Below are 5,898 nucleotides of genomic sequence, written 5' to 3'. Positions count from 1 at the left end.
AGTCAATTCCGCAAACTATTGAAGTAATAGGTTCAGTATGATGACCAGGCAACTAGCATTTTCAAAAGAAGGTATTTATAATAATATTCTTTATATTATTAGGGTAACTTTTCATGAGGTTTCAGTGCTTATTATCCCACTACCTCCAGGTGCAGGGGGTTGCGATGGGGACTAAATGTGCCCCATCGTATGCCAACCTGTACCTGGGGGGGTGGGAAAAAGATACCTTCGCGCGTGAAGACCTCGTCCCTTTTCTAAGTAACATCACAGCCTGGTACAGGTACATTGATGATATTTTATTTTTTTGGTCAGGATCAGAATCAGATTTGTTGCTCTTTTTCAATTTACTTTCTGTGAATCCATTCAATTTAAAGTTTACGTTGAATTACAGCCAAAACTCCATTGAATTTTTGGACTTAACTATCAAAATTGATGCCACTGGACATGTTTATTCTGCCTTATACAGAAAGCCTACTGCTGGCAATACGGTCTTGCATGCGACAAGCTTTCACCCAAAACCTCTCCTAAAGAGCATCCCCTACAGCCAGTATCTAAGGGCCAAACGCAATTGCACTACTGACTCTGACTTTAAGATTGCAGCCAATGACTTATACAATAGACTCAGAGCACGTGGATACAGTCATGTATCTCTGAAAAAATCATATAATAGAGTAAAAAATAAAGATAGGACTTCCCTTCTCTTCTCCAATAAACAAAAAAATTTTGATAACAAAGTACGTATCATTACCAAATACTCTAACCAACATCATTCGTTCCGTGCTATAATCAATAAGTTTTGGCCTCTTTTAAAAGCCGATCCTATTGTTAATCAGTACATAAATGATGCACCATCAATCACCTATATGAGACCTCAATCACTCAAGGACAGCTTAGTTAGAAGTCACTTTCAGGACTCCTCAGGTGATACTAAATCCAAATATCCAGGTACCTATGCATGCGGGCAATGTGACATGTGTCCCTATATACATAACTCTCAAAAGATCAGATTGCCAAACGGCAACCGTTTTGTTTCGAAATTTCACGTTACATGCTCCACTCCAGGCGTTGTATATTTGGCCCAATGCCGTTGTGGAGGATTTTACGTAGGTAAAACTAAAAGACTATTTTCTACCCGCATAAAAGACCACATCAAACCTATTCTTAATAAAAAAATCACCACAGCCATAAGTAGGCACATAGGCACCTATCATGCCTTTGACCCCAACTGGATACGTTTCTCAGCCCTGGCCCATATACCTCTAAACTCAAGAGGTGGCTCAGTGGACAAGCTTCTCTTACAAACTGAAGCTAAGTGGATCTTTATTCTAAAAGCCACTAAATACCCTGGTTTCAATGAAAATATAAGCTACAGATCCTTTCTATAGCTAATCTCTGTTTGTTTGTTTCATGAACCCTCCTACCTTAGCTGTGAGCCCCCGTGGAACCTGGCATGAAGAGAGAGAGGTGATATCCCCCTTTTCCCCTTTTTGTTCATCTTCTTCCCTTTTCCTTCCTTTCCTCCCACCCCCTCCCCAAGTCATTGGTTTTTCTTTTTCTTTTTGTTTTTTTGTTTTCAACAAAATATTTTATTTTATTTTATTTTCTTTTTATGTCTATGTTATATCAAAAAAATATCTCTGTACATCAATTAATGTCATTATCAATTATTATTAACGCTGTACCGGTAATATATACCGTCTAATGTCTCGCTTTGCTTGGCCCAAGGTGGGTTTCATGGTTTGCACACTTGGGATCTCTGTTGCTCTCTATGAGTCCCACCCACATTGAGGAGCTTTGCTTTCTCCCTCCTTCCCTGCACCGCAATCCAAAGCCATATATTTTTTGATTTGGACTTGATACTCTGCTTTTTATCTTCCCTTGCTCCAAGTATGCAAGGGCATATGGACACCCAAGGGCGCAGCTGGGTATTATCCCCAGGCGGCGCCCGATTTGAGGTGGCAGGGAGCATGTAATCCCCTTTAGGGTTAAAAGCCATGATAATCGTCGTTTCTTCTGCCCTCTATGCTGACTTGTGTCTTCCCGCCCCCTTCAAGGGCGGAGAGTCAGCTTAGCCCCATCTCCATCAGCATTTGTCCAAATTAACCTCGTGTCAGCACTGAGGCATTATGGGGTTGGTAGTTCAAATGCCGACTTGAAAGGCTCTGCACATGCTCACTGCTTCCACCTATGGCTGTCCGCATCGAGCCGGTGACGTCAGACGCCGGCTCGATGGATGGGGGATATAAATAGGCAGCGCTGTCATTTCATCTGTAGCGCAGGTTCAGCACAGATACTACCGCCACGCTAACTTTTCCTCTTGGTAAATATATTTCTTTAGCTGAATTTTATACTGTTTTAATACCGCCTCTCATCTTTCTATACCTATATTTAGTCATCCTTCTTTTTATTTACTTGTAGGTTCAGCCTGGCAGTGGCAGCATATCGCTGCACTCTGCAACTTATAAAACATCATAATGAATCAATTGATTCCTTTTTTGTAACTTGTTGCATTTGTATTGCACCAATACCATCATATGGAATTAACTCTTTCATCTCTGATTCTAACTGCAGGTAAAAATAATTCTTATTCCTTCTACTCTCTTTAACAGTATTTTTGTAGTATACCCCCAGTAGCCACTTCTTTCAACCCTTATACTAATTAGGCTTAATTAAAATCAATTGTTCCATCCCTCTGATAATAAGCATCTCATATCCTACTATGGAGGCATGTTTCTCAGCCCCAATTCCCTTTTATAATTTAGGGATTGATATTGACTTACCCACTTTGTTACAAACTAACATTTTTTAATACCTGTGCTGGACTTGTCATACTTGGTATTTATCTCTGGATTTTGTTTTTGATCTTTGTAGCGCTTGTCTACCTCCATCTATGCCCTGCATGAGGCTGGGTTGTTTTTAGCATTTGATCCTGTCACCTAATTCTTGTCATCTATTTCACCATCTGTTGGTCTGTGGGTTGCGATGCAGGAAATGATTATATCTGGGTAAGCATTTGGACTGAGTAAATTGAGACCAATTTCATACCTAATGTTCTGAAATTTATGTGTATCTAATTGTATGGCATAATTGTATTTTCTGTATTCTTAAACCTCTCTTTATGTTTATGTTCATGTTAGTTGCATACTCCCCTGAAGAAGCAAAAACGCGAAACATGTCGGGAGGATATATGATCATTCTCAGCAACTAACAATTTCAGGATCCCCTATATCTTGTGTTATGTAACTTTTTGTATAAAATGTGTATTTGCTATTATATTTTTGCTATTTTGGTTTTTCCAAAATAATTTTAACATATTTCCAACATTAAAGCTATGAATTCTTTTTTAAGAAATCTTTGTCTCTTTAATTAATGTACCGTTAAAAAATCCCCTGGCCCCCCCCTCCCTTTTTCCTATTCGTGGATATAATATTTATAGAATTATTGGGGGATGAGGTACCTTTAACAGTAATGTGTCTCTGGGATAGTGTGGACCAACTTATTTCTATTGAAGTAATAGGTTCAGTATGATGACCAGGCAACTAGCATTTTCAAAAGAAGGTATTTATAATAATATTCTTTATATTATTAGGGTAACTTTTCATGAGGTTTCAGTGCTTATTAAATAGCCAAGAGCAGAAATTGTACTAAAGATGATACACACTTCAGCAGATGAAATAAATGTCTATTTCTTTTTGCAATATAAACAGCAAATGTTGAGGTCACCAAATTAATGCACACATTTTAGTAGGTTTATCACAATATATAGAGAAAATAGAGGCATACTGCAAATCCAAATCTTAAAAATGTTGATTTATTATTATGTTAATGAAAGTCTTGGAAATAGCTATGTTCAATCCACTAGAGACTACAAATCTGCAATACGCAGCTCATAAAGAAGCCCTATGAGACTTATACATCCGCTGTTATTATAATTTAGCATTATTATACATTATAATGAACTCAGAGAACAATAAAATATTGGATACATTTGTATACGTAACCCTGATGGAAGGCCATGCCAAAATGCTTACACTAGTGAGACTTTGTCCCATGTTCTGCCTCATTTGCTGTGGCCCCTGGAAAGGCGACTGCAGTTATTTTACTCATACCGCTTGAGTGGACATAGAATGCTCAGAATAAAAGTATTACCTGCAGTTACATTCTATGTGCCACAAGTATGTAAAAGCTCACAAATTGCAATGAGTTTGATTAATCAAATGAAATAACGGTTGCCTTTTAAGTTTTAAATCTGTAATGTTATCACTTTCATTTTTTGTGCAGCTACAGAGGGTAAAGTATTATTTTTTTAATTTCTAAATTTATATTCTTTAAAAGGTATAATGACAAGGTATAAGTGCAGATAACATACATTATAGAAAACACTTGCGCACATCTTATACAAGTTGCGTATAACAGTCATAAGGCCAAAAATATACAAATATTGGCAAATATTTCATATCTCACAAAAGTGAGTACACCCCTCACATTTTTGAAAACATTTTATTATATCTTTTCATGTGACAACACTCAAGAAATTATACTTTGCTACAATGTAAAGTAGTGAGTCTACAGCTTGTATAACAGTGTAAATTTGCTTCCCCTCAACACACAGCCATTAATGTCTAAACCACTGGCAACAAAAGTGAGTACACCAATAAGTGAAAATGTCCAAATTGGGCGCAAAGTGTCAACATTTTGTGTGTCCATCATTATTTTTCGGGTCTGCCTTAACCCTCTTGGGCATGGAGTTCAAAAGAGCATCACAGGTTGCCACTGGAGTCCTCATCCACTCCTCCATGACACCATCACAGAGCTGGTGGATGTTAGAGACCTTGCACTCCTCCACCTACCATTTGAGGATGCCCCATATATGCTCAATAGGGTTTAGGTCTAGAGACATACTATGCCAGCCCATCACATTTACCCTCAGTTTCTTTAGCAAAGCAGTGGTCATCTTGCAGGTGTGTTTTGGGTCATTATCATGTTGGAATACTGCCCTGCAGCCCTGTCTCTAAAGGGAGGACATCATGCTCTGCTTTAGTATGTCACAGTACATGTTGGCATTCATGGTTTCCTCAATGAACTATAGCTCCCCAGTTCCAGAAGCACTCATGCAGCCCCAAACCATGATCCTCCCACCACCATGGCAAGACACACTTGTCTTTGTACTCCTCACCTGGTTGCCGCCACACACGCTTGACACCATCTGAACGAAATAAGTTTATCTTAGTCTCAACAGACCACAGGGCATGGTTCTAGTAATCAATGTCCTTAATCTGTTTGTCTTCAGCAAACTGTTTGTGGGCTTTTTACTACATCATCTTTAGAAGAGGCTTCCTTCTGGGATGACAGGCATGCAGACCAATTTGATTCAGTGTGCCGCTTATAGTCTGAGCACTGACAGGCTGACCACCCACCCCTTCAACCTCTGTAGCAATGATGGCAGCACTCATATGTCTATTTCCCAAAGACAACCTCTGGATATTACACTGAGCACATGCACTCAACTTCTTTAGTTGACCATGGCGAGGCCTGTTCTGAGTGGAACCTGTCCTGTTAAACCGATGTATGGTCTTGGCTATGGTAGTGCATCTCAGTTTCAGGGTTTTGGCAATCTTCTTATAGCCTAGGCCATCTTCATGTAGAGCAACAATTATGGGATCACCATATAGCAAATATAGAAGGTAGGGATCAAGAAGTATTCAGTAATTAAGCTAAAGTTTGTTAACAAGTGGTTGCAGGTTGGAATCAAGCAGACGCATAGTTGAGGAATAAGTAAAAAGTAGGTAACGAGCAATAGCGAAGATACAGACAGCAGTAGGAGTGACAAGAGCAAGACATTGGTTTGAGAGAGCACAATAATTAGTAAACAGGAAGTGCAAAGGCATGGCTTAAATA

General features: G+C 39.0%; 1 long non-coding RNA gene across 1 annotated transcript; it reads left to right on the top strand.

Annotated features, from left to right (window-relative positions):
- The first annotated feature begins 1,631 nt into the window (after window positions 1-1,631).
- On the top strand, window positions 1,632-2,969 carry LOC143976101 (uncharacterized). Its single transcript, XR_013272508.1, has 3 exons — window positions 1,632-2,320; window positions 2,419-2,571; window positions 2,872-2,969. It is a non-coding gene; the product is annotated as an uncharacterized LOC143976101 (long non-coding RNA).
- The last annotated feature ends 2,929 nt before the right edge of the window (window positions 2,970-5,898 follow it).

The sequence above is a fragment of the Lithobates pipiens genome, unplaced genomic scaffold (genome assembly GCF_037356315.1).
Source record: "Lithobates pipiens isolate NorthernLeopardFrog02 unplaced genomic scaffold, aLitPip1_a1.2 Scaffold_13, whole genome shotgun sequence".
Taxonomy (NCBI): Eukaryota; Metazoa; Chordata; class Amphibia; order Anura; family Ranidae; genus Lithobates; species Lithobates pipiens.
This window is presented reverse-complemented; position numbering and strand designations above follow the sequence as displayed.